The sequence below is a fragment of the Schistocerca americana genome, chromosome 6 (genome assembly GCF_021461395.2).
Source record: "Schistocerca americana isolate TAMUIC-IGC-003095 chromosome 6, iqSchAmer2.1, whole genome shotgun sequence".
Taxonomy (NCBI): Eukaryota; Metazoa; Arthropoda; class Insecta; order Orthoptera; family Acrididae; genus Schistocerca; species Schistocerca americana.
Window position 1 is genome coordinate 194,713,789 of NC_060124.1, and position 21,472 is coordinate 194,735,260.

A 21,472-nucleotide genomic window follows, 5' to 3' on the forward strand; every position below is an offset into this window, starting at 1 on the left:
TTGGAACACATGTAAAATAGGTGAGCGCAGTGAACGAAACGAGCAACTGGATACTGAACCAACTAGGAGCAGTCGGCAGTGGAACTGAGACAGATGGTCATGCGAAGAACGACGAGTGCGGCCGAGGGAGACCGAGACTGAGACGAGCACGCGACCGAGGCTGGAACGAGAACTGCCGAAGTGACCGCCGCGACCGAAGTGAACTAGTGAACTATGAACCGATCGTTCCTTGGAATTTGTTCGTTGGTCCTTTCGCTCATCTTGGTGAACCGTTCCTTTGCAGCCGTTCGTTCGCGAACTACCCATCTGTAGTCTGTAGCGAGTCGAGCGCGGGACACGGAATTGTTATGTTGTGTGGTGTGTAGCTCTGCATGTCAGAGGCATTGTTAGCATCGAAGTTGAAGTGTTGCTACAAGTGCTATTACAGTAAAGTGATAAAATTAGTAAATGATTCAGAGGAAAGTGCGTCAAGAAGTAATTTAAAAATGAGCAGTGCTGCTGATAACGTATTTGTGTATCCTCTCGCTGCGTGTCGTACCGTACTGTATCAATCGTCCGCGCCGTGTTCGGTCTCCCAGAATGAACTGATGTGAATCAGTAGAAATTAGTTACCATAAAAGAGTGCAGTCAAGTGCCAGTGTCTTGTAGCGAGCGTGAGAACGTGCGTTCGATTATCGTGTTTCCGCAATATTAATACTCAGCCGCACCGCGACCGTTACGCGCACGCTCGTACAAGTGAGAACTGAGAACTGAAAAAATTAACTTTACGAACAGTGTTATATCATTGCTAGTGGCAAGGAGGACTATTACCAGATATCTGTATGTGTGACGAGCGTAAGGACTTTCGTGCGATCATTCGGCTTCCGCATCATCAACAATCACCTGCGTCGTGTCGGTTACGCGTACGCTCGTCTGAGTGATATTGTGGACAGATAATCATCAAGATTGCCAATTGGGATAAACATTTATGAATTAGAATGTAAACAGTGCAACCTGCGATTTTCTTGAATCGTCTCAGAACATAGTTGTTCATACCAGACGTCGAACAGTGTTGTGTTTTAATGTTGAGTGGCTCCCCTAAACCCGCCTGCGTCTTTCGATAGATAATTTCAGTCAAGCCAGCAGCAGTGTGGAGTAGAACAGTACGACCGCCGCGGGATTATCAGGTACGTGGCGTGGACAGGGCGCACGGTCAAGAAACGGTCAAGGAACGACAACCAAGTTTAAAAATACCCCACCCATTTGTACAGCCGGGCGTGTTACATGGTCTTGCAAGTATTTTTAATGGTCGTAGGTTTTGCCCCAATGTTCGGACACTTAATAGTTTTAGTCTGCTGTCGGCCTTTTTCATGGGCTGGAGGTGAGTGCCCCTAGTTAGCTTTTGATGCTTTTAGTCCACAGTGTTTCAGGTCGGCCCTCGCTATGCCCACCTGTCCTCGTCGGAGCGAGCACATGGCAGCCCTGTGGATTTGGTAACGCAGATCGCTGACCCCCGCGTAGTGAGAGGCTGTAGCGAGGCGGCGCGACCTCGGCCGGCAGCCGGCCACCTGTTGCGTCACTTCCGCGCCGCTGGCGACCTTGCACAGGACAGCCGGACCTGCCGCCGCGCCGAGGCGAACCAGGACAGCGGGCCGATGCCGGTGAATGGCTAGCAGGGGAGTCTCCAGACGTGAAGGAGCAGGCACTTGTGCCGTTCTCAGTCATTTACATAACAGAGGAGTTTGTCAGTAATGTTGCAAATGCTATAATGAGGATCAAATTCGGTTCAGTAACGGTAAAGCAACCAGAGATGCTGTAAAACTTCCTGAAAGAAAGGATATTACGGAGACGTGGCTTAGCCACAGCCTGGGGGATGTTTCTAGAACGAAATTTTCATTCTACAGCAGAGTGTGTGCTGATATGAAACTTCTTGGCAGATTAAAACTGTGTGCCGGACCGACACTCGAACTCGGGACCAAGGTTCGCAAGGTTCTGCAAGGTTCGCAGGAGAGCTTCTGTAAACTTTGGAAGGTAGGAGACGAGGTACTGCTAGAAGTAAAGCTGTGAGCACGGGGTGTGAGTCGTGCTTGGGTAGCTCAGTTGGTAGAGCACTTGCCCGCGAAAGGCAAAGGTCCCGAGTTCGAGTCTCGGTCCGGCACACAGTTTTAATCTGCTTGGAAGTTTCATATCAGCGCCAATTCCGCTGCAGAGTGAAAATCTCATTCAAGAGAGGCTGTAGGTTGTGAAGGCTTGAAGACAGAAAGATAAAAAATGAACAAGGGGGTGTATATTTGTTTTATCTTTCACTTAAGTCAACTGGAGTATATTGCTAAGAACTGTCAAAGATGTGTGCATAGACTGGGAAGGGGACGTACAGTAAGTAAAAAGTCACAAAGGAGGGAATGAGAAGACGGAAGAGATGAGCACTGGAAAGTGTGTAAGGCAATGACGCTTACTGTCAAGGAAGCTGATCAACACGAAAGGAGAGGAAGTGCAACGTAAGGCTATAGGAGATGCAAGGGGCGCTGTAATTGAAGGAGAAAGGATAAATACTGTAAAATATGGGAGTAATCAAGCTGGTAGAATGAGAAGAGACGTACATAAGACGTCGAAGAATAGTGCAGTGCCGGCCGGGGTGGCCGAGCGGTTCTAGGCGCTACAGTATGGAGCCGCGCGGCCGCTACGGTCGCAGGTTTGAATCCTCCCTCGCACATGGATGTGTGTGATGCCCTTAGGGTAGTTAGGTTTAAGTAGTTCTAAGTTCTAGGGGACTGATGACCTTAGAAGTTAAGTCCCATAGTGCTCAGAGCCATTTTTTTTAATAGTGCCGAAGGGGCAAGGTGTATGGAATGAAGATAAATATAGGAAAGACAAAAGAGATGAAGGAAGCTCAAGTTAGCATATTCCGAAGCGGAAAAAATTCATTCTGTACCTGGGATGTTTCAGAGCCTGGAATGGAACCTCATTTTGAGGTTTATGTTCGGACTTATGGGCGGCCTCCTATATTTTTCTTTTTCTTCTTTCCCTTTTTATTCGTTCGATTCCACTTGGTATAATTCTACATAATTGTATAGGACTTATATGTAGGGAGGTAGAAATTTTTTGATATACAGAGATCGAGAATCTTCTTTGTCATTATGACTATATGAGGCAGCTACTGTCGTTGCATTAATCCTCTCAACACAGTGCGGGGTGGTCTTACATAGGGGTTCTAATGTGGTGCCTACGAAACCAAGTGTGTGATGATTTTTATAGTACGATTGCATGGTTTAATTCGTGAATGCAATTGGGTTTTAAAACAAACTTCTTATGCTTCATGTCGTTAATATTGCGGCAGCTATTTATCGCACCACACATAACACGACCTAGCCTACACATACGTAACTTATGTATTCTGACATGGTTATGTCACATTTTACTGTATTCTAATTTAGTTTATAATTCATTTGTATTAGTTAATTATTTAAAAAATAAAAACATAAGAAAATTCTTCCACTGCTCATATGATTGTATGCAGTACATTTCATTGTTATGATGCATGGCCTGTTATTACTGTGTGGTACGGATTTATGAATAATAGCGTATACATATGTTCCTCTATAATTCTATATTCGAGTAAAACAGTGAAAACTATTAAGAACAGCATGACATAGGCGGAAGCATATTTGCCCTAATGTTTCATATAGTTTTGATTATATACAATTGTCCTTTTGAGCCACACATAGTTACCATAGATATCTGTCAATTGCTAACATATGTGCTAAATATTTTTATAGTAGTACATTTGTTCTACTCATTATACAGGGGCCTGAAGATGGCATCAATTTAATGCCGTAACTGGTAGCATATAAGAAGTCATAAAATAAATTTCTACAATGGTAAATTAGTGCATCAAGAAATATATGCCAGTCGTCCCACAGCACATCAAGAAATAAGGAGGAGGATATCTACAGAAAAGATAACATTTGAAAAGTTGCAACAGTTATTAACGGTAGAAGAATTCCAATGGAGCTGAAGAAAAATAGTTGCTAAATCTCATGTCTGGGGTGCGGTGTTGTCCCCAATTGAATCTTAAGGAAAGTTAAAAAGAAAGAAGAAAGATATTTAGCTTTTTTTGAAATGTGTCTATGGAGAAGAATACGTAAGGGGAAGTAGACTGACAGACTTAATAATGAAGAAGTAATGAAGAAAACAGAGGAAGAAACAGACAAAGGAAAAAATCTCGACTGGGATGTATACTGGCACTGCGTAGGAATTGACTGCAACAAAGAATTATAGAGGGAAAAGTGGAAGGAATGAGAGGAAGAGGTAGGAAAAGACATGGAATGATGGATGACATTAGAACACGATGAACATACAAATATACGTATGAAGGAAGATGCTCAGAACAGAACTCAATGAAGAGCAAAATAAATAAGGTTGCAAGGATAGACAATATCCAAGTAAACCAAATTAAAAATTTGGAGGTAAAATAATGTAATGGCTGAGATAACTCTTCATCAATAACGTAATAATCGCCCACTTCTCTGACATCTGTAGGAAATGGAAAGTTGCTGGATCCCAAAACCAGTAAAGCTCCTGCTTCTTTCTATATGACTCTTGTCCTAAACCTGTGAAATCTGTGAGCGAATTTTACAGCACCGTCTTTCAAATGCAGTGAATCCTCTTTTCACTGCTCAACAGACCAGTTTCTGCAAAGGAAAAATGCACCACTTTGGAAGCATTGAACCTCATATAATTAGTTGAGAATGGCTCTTAAAATCATAAATCATGCATACTGCCTAGGCAGGTCACTCTGCCACCAACAAAACAGCTAATCCCAGACTTACAGTGCAAAAGATCTACACCACAACAACATACTAGGCAATGGCCATGGCAGTCAGAGGTCTCCTCGGAACCCGCAGGTCCTTTCTGAAATTCCAGGACGGAAGAATCACGTAAGTGGAGAAAGAAACGCTGTGCTCTCCCCCATACTTTTTCGTAGTACGAAATGACGCCACAGATACGCTGTAGGTCAGTCAGGGCAGTCCGTTTGAACACGATGAAGCGAGGCGTCCAAAAGCTCTAGAGAGGCTTGAACAATACGTTGTCCGGATACAACATAAGCCTCACCTCAAAAAAGCCAAGATTCGTGCGTTTCATGTCTGCAGCAGCCTCTTGGGGCCCATATCAGATACGCAGTGGTTGGCACACTGAGCTCGCATTTGGAAATATGACGGTTCAAATCCGCATCCGACCATCCAAATTTAGGTTTCCCGTGATTTCCCAAAATCGCTGTAGGAAAGTGCCAGGATGGTTCGTTTGAAAGTGGCTGGCTGGTTTACTTCCCTAACATTGAAAGAATCCGAGCACGTGCTCCGAGTGGGTTGTCGATGGGACGTGGAAAACCTAATCTTCCTACCTTCCTTTTCAAGGTTAGATGGAGAGGAACGCTGTTGGAACACCGTCCTTTTACCAAACGCTTCGATGTCACCCTGGACAGAGACATGACATAAAAACACTATTGCGACAGCAAGAAAGTGAAGCTCAGTGTCAGAAACAATATCGGCAGAGAAATGGTAGAGTCAGATTGGAGTGGTGCAATACAGTGATTCACCCTAGCAGTGCCAACATAATTTTCATAACGGGCATTACGAAGAGAGAAGGGAGAGGGATTACTTTATGTCTACCTTACAAAAGCTGAATAAAAAAAACAAAATTCGCTAACTGTATTTGACTTATATTAACAACATATTTTTGAAGAGATAGACACTGATGTGTAAGTGGGTCCATCTTTTATCGGAGCCTTAGCAGTATCAATGCACTTTCAATAACATGTACTACCGACTGGAGGGGGGTATGAGGCAGTGTGTGCGTTATGCCCACCATAAAAAATTTAAAAATGCAAAATTAGTTAAATGTTGTTCACTTATACTCACAACATACTTTGTAAAGCTATTTGATGCGTAAGTAGGGTGTTGAACCTTGGGAACATTGAATATGACATTCATTCGAGTAAGTGACATCTGCTACTAAGTACAAAGATGTGAACTTTAAAAAAATTTTTGAAAATATTCATGGAATCTGGTAGAGCAATTCATTAAAAACAATATTTATTTCAAACTTTTAAAATATAAAGTAACTGACTAGATTGTATGAAGTAACGCCACCCCCTCCCCCTCCTGCTATTGCGAGTGTTAAAATAGAAGCGCTGGTTTTGCATGAAAACATACGTAAAGTATTCAACAGAAAATATACGGTGCATAGCGAAGAATAGTTACTACTGACATCAGCCACTTCTTATCTTGTCAAATTCGCAAGAGGTATGACGGACAAATGAGAGTGTGTATCCATCAGCAAAAGCCTTAATGTCTCTAATTTTATTCTGATGGATCCTTTGAGTGACACACCGTGGTATCAGCGGAATGATAACACAATTTTCATCGAATAACGATTAACCGTCAGATTTCCGCAAGATCGAACTCGCCTTTTCTCACATACCTGATAGTCTACCTTATGCTTTGGTATGGACTGTACTCACCTGTTACGATCCCAGCAGTGCGTTAAGTCACTGAATTCATCCGCTGGATGTTGACTGGATGGTCAAGCTAGGCACGAGGGTTATGTATACAGTCTTTTGTACCCAGATCCAATTTCCCAGCATATTAGCAGTTACCTTGGCGCCCGCTGCTTTGCTCGCTAGGCTGTATTGTGAGATCAGATCCTTTTCTTTAATCGAATTTTTATGTTATTCATAAATTGCAGCATCATCTAAGCTATAGAGGCTATAGAGTCATGGTCTTTTCCGAATGTTCTGATAAGAAAGCAAATATGATAACTCGAATAGGACTTTGTTAATCCTGCCTTTCAATCTCTTTTAATAGTTCTAAAGAAACCTCATTTCATTAACACAAAAATTTTCACCCCCTATTTCATCCCCTTACGGATTGAATTTCCAAAACACCCTGAAACACGTAGTTTTTTATATTTAACTGGGATGTCAAATACCAGTTTTCTCAGATGTAGCTTTAAAAATGCTTTTGCAGTGCTTCAATAATGATTTATTTTAAAAAAAAAAAAAAAAAACTTTCACTGCCTTGCCCCCTTAGTAACTGAATTTTCAAAACGGCTGAAACATTTTTTTTTATAGAAACCAAATACCAATTTCCGTAGTTCTAGTTTCAAAATTGCCTTAAGAGCCACATATTATTAAAAATGATTTTATCCCCTGTTTCATCCCCTTAGGAGTGGAATTTCGACAATCATTTCTTAAACGATGCCTACAGTACAAGATCCATACCATCGCCACATATCAAGTTTTCACCCTTGGCGCTCTGGACCGTGTAATGATGAATCAGTGAATCTGTCTGGCCCTATTTTGCCCCCTTATGGGTTGAAGTTTCAAAAAGCAGTGAAACACGTATGTTTTTATTTCCAACCTAGAAGTCAAATACAAGTTTTCAAAGATGCTTACACAATGAAATATGCTTACACAATGAAATATTTTTACAAAACAGCTCACTCACTATTTCACAGCCTTAGTGGTTGAATTTCCGAAAAAAATTTTGAAACAGTTATTTTTTTAATTGGTAACAGAGGAGTCAGTTTTCATAGATGTAGTTTTAAGTAAAACTTTATAAGTTCTATAATAATAATTTATTTAGGTAAAAATTTCACCAACTCTTCACGACCAAAGGGGTTATATTTACAAAATGCTGAAACACGTATTTCTTTATTTATGACCTAGGAACCAAATATCAATTTTCGTAGGAATAGCTTCAAAATTGCTTCAACAGCGATATATTTTCACAGAGCATTTCATCCACTATTTCACGCCCTTACGGGCGGAATTACGAAAAATCACTTCTTAAACTACGCCTACAGTCTAAGATTAAACGCATCTGCAAAATTTAAAGTTTCTATCCTTAATGGGTTGGGCAGGATCATGATTAAGTGAGTGAATCAGTCAGTCGGGACATTGCCTTCTATGCGTATACAGAGATTAATAGCAGCCCTAAATTTGTTTTTTCTACATCAACTGCAGACTTAACTACATTATTTTTCGCTCCGTTTCTGACGCAGAATAATGGAGACAACAAGTGGATCTTACACAGCCAGAGCACGTAGCAGCGACACAGTGCGTCAGACATAATACGACGTTGCTGCAGGGCCGCCACTGGTAGCCATCAACGATGTTTAGGAGGTCCACCGTAACGCCTTGTTTAGCCCGTGGGTGCCAGGTGCTGTGCTGCCGTACAACGACGCGGCCATCATGATACCAGACACGGCCACAAGCAATAGTTTCATCACGAGCACACTGGTGACGCATGGAGCCAGTAATTCGAGCCACAATACAGGAGCACACTTCGGCACTTGACACTCAGTAGCGGTGCCGGTGACAGAGCTGTTCGGAACTTGTAACAGTGGATCCAAAAAGCCTGAAATGCGGTAGGGAGCTGGTGTTGACTGGAAAGGTACTGAGCCATAATGAATTTATTAACGTTTCTAAAAACACTAGAGAATTAATTTTTAAAACCAAACATCCAAGAATAACATTAACTGAAAAGACTAAATTTTAATAACCAACCGGTGACAAACACCTCAAAAGGGTAAGAATATACAATCACTTCCTTTTGGTAAAGAGTACGAATTGAAGCAAAAACATTACATTTACATTACAAATAGCGAAACATATGATCAAATGATTAAGTCACAAAACTTAACCATCTGCGCTACCACAGTACTAGCAACCTTCATTAAATTATTCAGTCATTATACTCAGGCATCTTTAACAAGATAACAGTTAACAAGAGATACAATCACTTAGCCTGTAGCACAGAGATAATTGGTTAATTATTTAGTAAAAGTTAACATACCACAAATACAGACATTCTTCTTTACCTTTTTTTTATGTATATGCAGACAATTTAGTAAACAGCTCGACCCCGTGATACTAGATAACAGAAAAGGTAATTACAGACATGCCTCAGAAATAAGGTAGCTATATTCAACAATTTGAACTATACAGGGTGAGTCACCTAACGTTACCGCTGGATATATTTCGTAAACCACATCAAATACTGACGAACCGATTCCAAAGACCGAACGTGAGGAGAGGGGCTAGTGTAATTGATTAAAACAAACCATACAAAAATGCACGGAAGTATGTTTTTTAACACAAACCCACGTTTTTTTTAAATGGAACCACGTTAGTTTTGTTAGCACATCAGAACATATAAACAAATACGTAATCAGTGTCGTTTGTTGCATTGTAAAATGTTAATTACATCCGGAGTTATTGTAATCTAAAGTTGACCCGTGAAACCTCCGACGTTCAGTTGCGTGTTGTAACAAACAGGGGCCACGGTCGGCGAGCAGCATCTGCAGGGAAATGTTTACGATGACGACCGTGTTTACGAGTGTGGCTGTAGTGCACTGTTGTGGTTTGGTCTAGCTGTCGCAGTGTCCGCATGTAGCGCTTGCTGCTATTGTTATTCTGCATTCGTCTCCGCACTCAGACCAACTGTGGTACACAGTGTTACCAGACGTCTGTGATAGTGTAGTGCTGTAGGAACTGTGACCATGGTGTATTCGAACTCTGAAAAGGCGGAGATGATACTCATCTATGGCGAGTGTCGACGAAATGCAGCTGAAGCCTGCAGGGTGTATGCAGAATGGTACCCGGACAGAGAGCATCCAACGTGCCGCACATTGTAAAACATCTACCGCCAACTGTATGCAACAGGTATGGTCGTAGCACGCAAACGGGTCCGTAACAGACCCGTCACAGGAGAAGCGTGTGCAGTTGGTGTGTTAGCTGCTGTTGCCATGAACCCACACATGAGTACACGGGACATTGCGAGAGCCGGTGGACTGAGTCAAAGTAGTGTCATGCGCATACTGCATCGTCACCGCTTTCACCCGTTTCATGTGGCGCTACATCAGCAATTACATGGTGATGACTTTAATCATCGAGTGCAATTCTGTCAATGGGCATTAACAGAGAATGCGTTGCAGTTCTACCTGTTTACCGATGAAGCGGGTTTCACAAACCACGAAGCAGTGAATCTACGGAACATGCATTACTGGTCCGTGGACAATCCTCCCTGGCTCAGACAGGTAGAGCGACAGCGACCGTGGACTGTAAAATGTATGTTGCGGAATCATTGGCGACCACCTCATTGGTCCTCACTTCATTGCAGGGGCCCAAACAGCTGCAACATACATCGTGCTTCTACAGAATGATCTGCCAACGTTGCTCGAAAATGACCCACTGGAAACGCGTCGACGTATGTGGTATCAGCATGATGGTGTACCTACACATTCCGCAATTAACACTAGGCTGACCCTTGACAGGACGTTCGACGGGCGTTTCATAGGACGTGAACGACGCATAAATTGGCCAGCCCGTTCTCCTGATCTTACACCTCAGGACTTCTTTCTGTGGGGTACGTTAAAGTAGAATGTATACCGTGATGTGCCTACAACCCCAGAGGATATGAAACAAAGTATTGTGGCAGCCCGCGGCGACATTACACCAGATGTACAGCGGCGTGTACGACATTCATTACGCCAGTGATTGCAATTGTGTGCAGAAAATGATGGCCACCACATTGAACATCTATTGGCCTGACATGTCGGAACACACTCTATTCCACTCCGTAATTGAAAACGGAAACCAGGTGTGTACGTGTACCTCACCCCTCATGGTAATGTACATGTGCGTCAGTGAAAAAGACCAATAAAAAGGTGTTAGCATGTGGACGTAATGTGCTGTTCCAGTCTCTTCTGTACCTAAGGTCCATCACCGTTCCCTTTGGATCCCTACGTAATTCGGTGCTCTCCGATACACACGATCGAACAACGGAGGAGTGGTACTCAAGCGTCAACTTTAGGTTACAATATTTCCGGATATAATTAACATTTTACAATGCAACAAACGGCACTGATTACGTATTTGTTTATATGTTCAGATGTGCTAACAGAACTAACGGGGTTCCATTTAAAAAAACGTAGGTTTGTGTTAAAAAACATACTTCCGTGCATTTTTTATGGTTTGTATTAACCAATTACACTAGCCCCTCTCCTCACGTTCGGTCTGTGGAATCGAGTCGTCAGTATTTGATGTGGTTTACGAAATATATCCAGCGGTAATGTTAGGTGACTCACCCTGTATACTATAAAGTACAATTCGTAAATCAGAAGAATTACATCTCCATTCTGTACTTTTAGATTCTAAAATCATTTTGGGGTTGTGACAGCCACAAGCCCACACACCTTGACAGAACTGGGCTCAAGTAATACCTCACAAAACCTTCATAAATAACACATTGATCTACGAGGGCGAGTCAAATGAAAACCTTAAATTTTTAATAACAAATCGAAATTTTGCGCCGTTATCCCGTAAGCTGGTAAGCGTGCTACAAACAGCGTGCAGAATGGCCTGTATGTGGCAGCATAGTGCAGTTGCACCCACACCGTCGCAGTATCAGTATAAAGATGGCCGCCCCACTTGCGACTTGCACCAGGGAAGAACAGCGTTTTGTTATTCGGTTTTTGTGTAGTGAAGGTGTGAAACCCATTGAAATTGATCTACGAATGAAGGTTCAGTACGGTGATCCATGTTTGTCACAGCAGCAAGTCTACGAATGCAGTAGGAAGTTCGCAAATGGTGTGATTTTAGTGGAAGATGCTCCTCGTCCAGGTCAGGTACAACGAGTTGTGACTCCACAGAACATTGCAGCAGTTGAAGCCATAGTGAAGGAAAACCGCCGAGTGACACCGAATGACATTGCAAGCATGTTTATAGATTAGTCATGCGTCAGCACACCACATTGTGCATAATGTGCTCCGGTTTCACAAAGTGTCTGCAAGATGGGTGTCACGGCAGCTGATTCCTGAAATGAGAGAATATCATGTTGATGCTTGTGAAGAACTTCTTCGGCGCTTTGAAAGAGAAGATGATGACTTCCTTGCAAGAATCGTTACTGGGAACGAAACCTGGGTTCACTTCCATCAACCGGAAACGAATAGCACTCCGTCGTCAGACCACGAGTGTCCTACCGGGACCATCCCACGGCAGTGTCATCCGCAGTGGAGGATGCGGAAAGGAGAGGCATGTGGTCAGCACACCACACACCCGGTCGTTATGATGGCATTCTTGACCGAAGCCGCTACTATTCGGTCGAGTAGCTCCTCAATTGGCATCACGAGGCTGAGTGCACCCCGAAAAATGCGAACAGCGCATGGCGGCCTGGATGGTCACCCATCCAAGTGCAGACCACGCCCGACAGCGCTTAACTTCGGTGATCTCACGGGAACCGGTATATCCACCGAGGCAAGGCCGTTGCCGGAAACGAAGAGAGCGAGCAAGGAATGGCGCCATTTCTCATCACAAAACCCAAAGAAGTTTCGAACAGAACCATCATCAGGGAAGGTTATGATGACTCTCTTTTGGGACGAAAAAGGCGTGATTTTGGAGCTTTACATACCTAGAGAGACCGCTGCCACCAGTGCATCATACACAGATCTCCTAAAAAATCATCTGTGGCCTGCAATCAAATCAAAGCGACGTGGATTGCTGTCAGCAGGTGTCCTTGTGCGACATGACAATGCAAGGCCCCACACTACCCGTCCAACAGTTGCAACACTCACAGACCTGCATGTTGAGTGTCTTCCTCATCCACCGCACTCACGAAACCTTGCACCAAGTGATTTCCATGTGTTTGGACCACTCAAAGACGCAATGGGAGGAAAGAAGTTCCGTTATGATGAAGAGGTATGCCCCGCGGTGCATGACTGGTTGCGCGGACTACCAACAGAATTTTTTTTCTAAAGGAATTTATGCACTTTGTAAACGCTGGAGCACTTGCACTGAGCGAGGGGGAGATTGTGTTGAAAAGTGATATAGCTTTGTACCACTTCTGCGCAATAAATAATATTTAAAGAAATATTTAAGGTTTTCATTTGACTCACCCTCGTGTATAACAACAGGCACCAGGATACGTAATCAAAATAACTACCACACGACATCAAGTGATGTGCACACTAATCGGATGCTCACCGTGATTTCTCGTAAAATCTAGCGCCCATTGTCAAACGCTTGCTTAGAGAGTGCCGAGAGAAGGCTGTAACGAAGATTACTCGTAGTCGGAAACCCAAGGGTATCATGCAGCAGACGCCACCGCGTCCAGTACTGGCAAAGGTCACACCGGACTCCAACCCAGCACCTCAATGGACACAAACTGCTTGCAACTTCAATAGCAGAGGCAGCGCTAAATACTGTGCATCGTGCCGAAGTAGCTTTTAACGAGCCACGTTCCTGGCTGCGACCAAACACTCGTCCCCGCCAAACCCGCAGTGAGCAAAGGCACCACTCTGGCCAAAGGGCCGACAGGCGCTTGGCCACAACACGCCGCCTCACTTGCGCTCTTCGCCGTCCGTGTCAGACTCTCTCCGCTTATCCAAGTCGCCGCAGCCCTTAAATACCGTCTCCTCCGACCTGCCCTCCACCGGCGACAGTAACGCTCCATGCGCTCTTGCAGCCAGAGGGATTCCAAATCCGCAGGAATTATGTGAAATTAGGGCGCGCGACACAAAATCTTCTACTAAAATGTAGACTTTCACGGCCGGAAATTTCATGTCCATTATGATTATCCGGGCTGTTATGCCGTGGTCGGTTGATGAATTTTGTCTCAATTCCCAACGTTTCGTCCCCGTCTGCGGGAGACCTCTTCAAATGGTTCAAATGGCTATCAGCACTATGGGACTTAACTTCTGAGGTCATCAGTCCGCTAGAACTTAGAACTACTTAAACCTGACTAACCTAAGGACATCACACACATCCATGCTCGAGGCAGTATTCGAACCTGCGACCGTAGCGGTCGCGCGGTTCCAGACTGTAGCGACTAGAACCGCTCGGCCACCCCGGCCGGCGAGACATCTTCAAAGGGGTCTGTAGCTCGATGGAAGGTCCAACACACTCGCTGGCTCGCTACTGACTGCCGCTAAATTCCCTCCTGCGCCGCGGCAGGCGTCACGTGTTTTGAAAACTTCATTGCAATTGGCCGCTGCCGTCGATCGCCTTTGCCATCACCCAGTAGTGGACGGGTGGTACACATCTTCTTTAACACCGGCATCCATATACAGTTTAATTTCACGCCCTCCTCCTTTCGACTGAAATTATTAGGGTCTTTAGCGATTTCGATTGCCTCCCTGTAGAGACACCGGCATTCGAACGACCAACCACAACAGAAGCGGGGTGTCATCAAGACGTCAGCACACAGAGCTAGAAATATTTGTGAACCTGAGTTGCTCGACGCGGAGACGGAACATCTCCACAATGCACTAATGAAGAATGGATATTCGTCCGCCGAAATAAAACGTGCGTTGAGACAGCCACGCAGAAATCATAGTGACGTAAAGGCAACTGCAAAATCTAAGGTTTTCCTGCCGTTTGTTAAAAATGTAACGGAAAGAATAGAGAGGATCTTGACGAAGCGGAATATTACCGTAATTTACAAAATGGTTCAAATGGCGCTGAGCACTATGCGACTTAACTTCTGAGGTCATCAGTCGCCTAGAACTAACCTAAGGACATCACACTCATCCACGCCCGAGGCAGGATTCGAACCTGCGGCCGTAGCGGTCGCTCGGTTCCAGACTGTAGCGCCTAGAACCGCACAGCCACTCCGGCCGGCCGTATTTTACAAGCGCACCAGGAAGATACAGGAATACCTTAAGCCTGCCAAGGACGCTCATAAATCATTGGAAAAAGCTGGAGTGTATTGGATCCCATGCATCTGTGGAGATGTTTATGTGGATACCACTAAAAGAAATGTTTCAAAACGTTTGGAAGAGCACAAGGGCAATTGTAGAAGAGGAGAAACGGAACGATCAGCTGTTGAGGATCATGCTTTCCAGCCAGGGAACCGCCATATTCGAGGAGACGCAGGTACTAGCTGCCACAAGCGGATATTACGAAAGGCTCTACAGGGAGGCAATCGACATCGTTGAACACCCTAATAATTTCAATCGAAAGGAGGAGGGCGTGGACACGGAATGTAGCGGCAGTCAGTAGTGAGCCAGCGGGTGTGTTGGACCTTCCATCGAGCTACAGACCCCCGTGAAGAAACGTTGGGAATTGAGACAAAATTCATCAGCCGACCACGGCATAACAGCCCGGATAATCATAATGGACATGACAAAATCTTCTGCTAAAACCAACTATGAGAGCCGTGAAGAAGTTGGATGTATACCTGTAAGATGGAACTGAGAAATCAGTTGAAATCAGTTGTTGCAGTCAAACACGTCGAGGTGTAAAATATCTTCTGACTCTACATTGCGCAACATAACTAAATGATCATTTGATCATACAATGTAAGCTTTCACGACTGGTATTGCCTTCACTTAAAACTTCCGGGCCGATAGGCCGCGGTCGACGGATAAAACTCTCTCCTGACGTATCGTCTCCGACTGCGGGAGACATCCTCCGAGGAGACGATACGTCAGGAGAGAGTTTTATACGTCGACCGCGGCCTATCAGCGCGGAAGTTTTAAGTGAAGTAAATTATCATTTTTTTCGAAAAACGATGTCTCCCATTGCTAAGCATAGGTTTGAAATTTGATTCAAAGGCATCTAGTAACTTCATCTGTAAATCTGTAATGGTACAAATGGTTGGCGCTCTGCAACTCAACCCTATGGATCAGCGACGCTTCAAACAGCAAGGTGTTGACACATGCGAAAGAAACCAAACCCGAGAGCTCAGAAGTTCATGTGAGCTGTAAAGTGTGTTAATGGTGTTACATTGGTACCAAATTTCACAGCAATTCTACCCAACACCACGGTGGACGTGTCACGTGATGGTAAGGTTGTTACACCACCTCTTAACCAAATTACACTCCTTATTTTGACACCTCTTTGGTGGGGGTCAGAACCGCGAAGCACAACTTTGAAATCACGCGGTTTTCAAACGTTCAAATGTGTGTGAAATCTTATGGGACTTAACTCCTAAGGTCATCAGTCCCTAAGCTTACAAACTACTTAACCTAAATTATCCCAAGGACAAACACACTGTGGCGTTCACTGTGTTATTCAGTGGTTTGGTATTTAACTAATTTGTAAATGAAAATGATAATCTTATTTTATTACATTGCGTAATTACTAAATAATTTTTCTCCCTGCTAAAGATTTGGTCAAGTTGCTAAAGAACTCCACGTTAACGTTGTGTTAAAGTGTTGTCTGTAAGTTGTGTAAGTGTCACTAAATCACAGTTCATGCAACAGATTCTATACAACTATTGATTATGATGGAAACAGTTATCTTCAGCAAAATGATCATTAAAACCACCGAACATCAGCCGTGCACAACACTGACGTATGTTACCTGAAACAATATTCTCCGAAACTCGAGCGTAATTAATTTCGGCTCCGTACATCAGCTAATAAAGTTTGTTATATGGATCGTGCTATGAGCACTGTTTTGAAATAACCAATGTGATACGAATTATTTTCATTACAATGAGTTCGGGACCACCGGTGCACATTTATTTTTACACATTTTTATTACCTTCGGCATTTATGTCTGCAGAGTTGCGTAATTTGAATTTGCCGCTGAGATAATTGTTAATATGGCGTCAGACAATTGACAGTGACTTACTATTGTTAGAGCAAATAGGATAAGTATTTGAAATGCTTATTAAACTTTACTTTCGTATTGTGCGCTATTTAGACTTCATCAAGCAAACATTTGACTTTTTTTCTAAGGAAAACACAGACAAAAACCCGATGCAAATCGCTATCATCAATGGCTGCGCTCCTTGAAGCGGAAAGAAATAATTAACACAGATAATGCTTATTGAGCGAGGAATTAAAGTTACAAATAATTATTCACTCATATTTATAATAATAATGAACTCTATTCTCAAGTAATAATTAACAAATAATTACAATTTCTTAACAGACCTCAGTTTGATATGCGTCTTGCTCCCGCAACCTACAAAAGCCAACCATCAAAAGGTAAAAACAAAGGAAGACAAACGCAGATCATAAAAGGAATTTACAATTATCATTGTCTTTGTATGATACACATCGATATGTCCAGTCACATCATAAAATATTATATATATATTTCACTGTTTTTTCATATGTCGGATAGATAATGTTTATAACTGTTAGAGGCATAATTTCCTCTCGTCGCACTGTAGCTAAAATTTATAACGTGTATGTTACAACACACGCCCATGCCCGAGGGAGGACTCGAACCTCCGCCGGGACCAGCCGCACAGTCCATGACTGCAGCGCCCCAGACCGTTCAGCCAATCCCACGCGGCCCCGCGGTTTTCTTAACTGTGGCCGAGGAAAACATTTCGTTCACACCGTCGCTCAGAATCGATACGAAAAGGCCTCGAGGGTGGCAAAAAGATCGTCAATGAAACCGTCGCTCCCTTAGCGAGAAGATTTCCACCATTTTGTGGTCGGAAGCGACAGTTTACAGAGCAATGAGCAACAGGACGACATTCTTGACGTAGTTGGCTGTTGGAGCCATCTCCTTTACGAGTATACTTCAAAAAATGCTTCAAATAGCTCTAAGCGCTATGGGACTTAACATCTGACGTCATCAGTCCCCTAGACATAGAACTATTTAGACCTGACTAACCTAAGGACAACACACACACCCATGCGCGAGGTAGGATTTGAACCTGCGACCGTTGCAGCAGCGCGGTTCCGGACTGAAGCGCCTATAACCGCTCGGCCACAGCGGCCGGCCGAGTACACTTCGACCCTACTCTATGGATATTGCGGAGCTGTATTCCTACTGGATGTGACCACACAACTTTTGACAGTATTGTTCCATTCAGTATGGAGCCACTATGCATCATTCAAAGCAATTCGACGAAATTTCAGTGTGATCCTGAGCTGAAACGTGTTTTTATGCTTTTTCATCGCTTCCATCTATGGCTTTATCCCGGAAGGTTTCGACACATGCGTGAATAAAACGGCAGGGTTCGACAATACCCCCGGTGCCAACCATGCACCTTTGTTGAGCACGTTAAAAATATAGCTGTCAGGAACTTCGTCCCCAATTCATCCTTGCGGCTGCTCTAGCACTGAGCTCCAACGAACAATGTCGAAGGGGTTGCCTAACCCTCAGGCTGCGGTTGACAAGCACAGCGGGTGGCAGCAGTGGCCAAATTTGACCTGTTCCTCGAGGCTGACGTTTTCCCCCGCGAAATGTCTCGTAATCAGAGTGCCGATGAAAGGGTTAGTTTCATTGACGCTCCTTTTGTCACCCCCAGACACTTTTTTGTCTCGATTTTGAGCGGCATGTTTCAACGGAGGGTGTCGCGGTGTTGACGTCCAAAACAGGTAATAGGACACCTGAAGACCTTCCCATCGTGCTACACTTCCACAGTGGTGTCCGGCAGAATTTTGGTGAGATCTGGTGGCAATGTTATTAACTCGTTTTACATCTCACATGACCTGAGCTGTGGCCTTTTTTCCGCATGTGTCGACACCTAGCAGTCTGAACCGTCGTCGAAACCGAGAGTGACGTCCTAGTACGCCACCCTTTTGCCCCATTACAGGGGGACGTTATAGACACCTTTGAGTCTTAACTCATACGTCGCATTGGGAGACAATTAAGGGGTATGAAGAAAGGGGCCGCGCAGAGTGGCCGCGGGGTTAGAGGCACCATGCCACTGATTGTGCGGCCCCTCCCGCCGGAGGTTCGAGTCCTCCCTGGGGCATGTATGTGTATGTTGTTCTTAGCATAAGTTAATTTAAGTAGTGTGTAAGTCTAGGGACCGATGACCTCAGCAGTTTGGTCCCATAGGAATTCAGACACACATTTGCACATTTTTGAAAACAGGGATACTTCAGTTTTGTAGCATAAATTCCACAAGCTGCTTTGCCATGCGTAGTTGGTAGTACTTCGTAAAAATATGAACGATTTTATGCCCTACAGTATTCGCGGATTCAGCGTGAGAGTAATTGTCTCGTGAATGCCTCTGTATGCGCCCCAAACCCTGTTGCATCATTCTCAAGATTCTTAACTGAGATATACGACAGTGACAGCAGAATTCGCACATAGCTTTGTACGAATACTAATTCTCTAAATGTATCCTACACTATGTCGGAAGAACGTCGATTTCCCTCAAAGATTTCTTTTTAATTTCCCCGAAAATCTCCTTGGCACAAAGGCTGTACTGACCTTTCACGATGTTAGCAGCGTGTTTCTGAATTCGTTGTTCCATGTCTGCTGCCATACGTATTTTATAGAGATTCGGAAAGGTGGAACAGAGCTCTACAATTGGTCACACTAGAGCCTTATAAGCTAGTTTCTTCAGATTTGCACCGAATTACCATCTAACAAATCGTAAATGTGCCTTTTATTTGATTTCTCTAATTTACATGTCCATACCATTTTACGAAGCGCGCTGAAAAATAATGGCTCCGAACTTTTTATGTGTGTGACCCTGGTGACGAACACATTTCTCCCACGGCAGACCTGCTTGATTATACCGAAACTGTAGAATTTTTAGAGGCGCCATGTCACGGATTGCACGCCCCCTCCCGTCCGAGGTTCGAGTCCTCCCTCCAGCATGGGTGTGTGTGTGTGTGTTGTTCTTAGCGTAAGTTAGTTTAAATAATGTGTAAATCTAGGGACCGATGACCTCAGCAGTTTTGTCCCTTAGGAATTCACACACACACGCATACACAGATAGACAGACACACACACACGCATACACAGATAGACAGACACACACACACACACACACACATACAGACGCAGACGGTAGTCCCAGTCAGATGATCATCAATAATAGCATTCCACATTTTTAAGGTAAATCTCTGTTGATGGCAGAAGACAGAAGTTCCTTTAACATTTTCCATTTGCCAGGTACGATTATTGTGGTTGATAAATATTGCTTCCCTTGGGAAAATAGCTTCGTCAGTAAACGAAACACACGTTTGGTAGTCACAGATGTTTACATTATAGTGTAGATATCATTGGCATAATTTCACTCGCTGGGGAAAGGCGTCAGCAGATTGGTCTTGTACGTTGTGGTACTTTCATGGATCATCGGCGTTGGAGATATTCAGTTCCTCGGCTATGGATCGTGCCCTCAGTTCTCTAAAACAGCTGCGTCAAACCAAACAGTATGCATACTGTGATGTCTTTCAGTTTCCAGGCGGTCGGGGTCTAAAGGATGCCGTTTCACGAAGACGGCCATCAAGTCTTAGAAATGTGACCTGATTTGGTAACCTTCCTGGAAATCGTTCCTCATACAGGCATCTTGCAGCTCGACCGCTGCATCGTGTCTCCCCATAAATGTGATGCATGTCAGATTACTAGGATTGATTACAACCAGCCTTCACGAACCTATAAGCGTCAGTATAATCAATAACAATATAATTGTTTATACAGGGACTTCGTCACCGCTAGCAGTAATGAAAACTTATCCTTCCTATCAGTGACGTGTAATTGTGTTGCAAATCAGATCCCATTGCGAACGTCGAAACAAGTGATCATTGGCGTAAGCGAAGTCTAGCGTTAAACATTTAAAAGATCGATAGTGACGAAACGGGGTACCAGTGACATTTGGTTCACGTAATAAAAGTATTTCTTGTTAAATCCTCTAATAACTCCACAAATCTGTATAAGTCGTACTTTTATATCCTGTATATTTCAGATACTGAGGTCTTGCTTTTTTTATCTGTTTTGCTCAAACTTTGATGTTTGTTAATGAAGGAAGTCAGCATTAATCGCAGGTAGCAAGAGAATGACGAATGCCTTATAGATACACAATTCAGATATCATGTATCTTTTAATGAAATGTATCCTCCAATGAGTGCCAAATCTTTTATTGCATGCAACCGATTGCTCATCATGCCGAAGTGTAGTTCAATGCTAGTAGTCATCGTTTCTAAGCGAAGAGTTTCGTGGCACGAAACTGTGTTATACTTCAGTTTTAATGCAAATAAATGATTTGCATGAGGGTAATAATGATAATTATCGGACTTCATTACGGACATAGATTGCAGGATCGACTTATAACTGCTGAAATGCGTAAACGATGGCGCGCAATCGTTGCGTCACCAAATCCACCACTTTCAACGTATGTAACAGGATGAAAAATATACTGACGCTGTAAACATGATTAATGAATGGGTTTAAACACACGACTATGAAATAAGAACATGTCAAGCTGAAATTAATTATTACTTCACTTTAAATTACATGACAACTTTCACACATGAGCTTTTCGTAAGGTAGTCCTACCAAGAAGAAGAAAAAATATTTCTACATACTTCACTTTTTGTAAAACGATCGTCATTAGTGTTCGGCCAAAAGGCAGGTTTTCATATGGTAGTTCTCCAGGCTGTCCGGTCTTCTGCCATCCTCTTCAGGACCGCACAGTTTCAAATGGCTCTGAGCACTATGGGACTCAACTGCTGAGGTCAGTAGTCCCCTAGAACTTATAAGTAGTTAAACCTAACTAACCTAAGGACA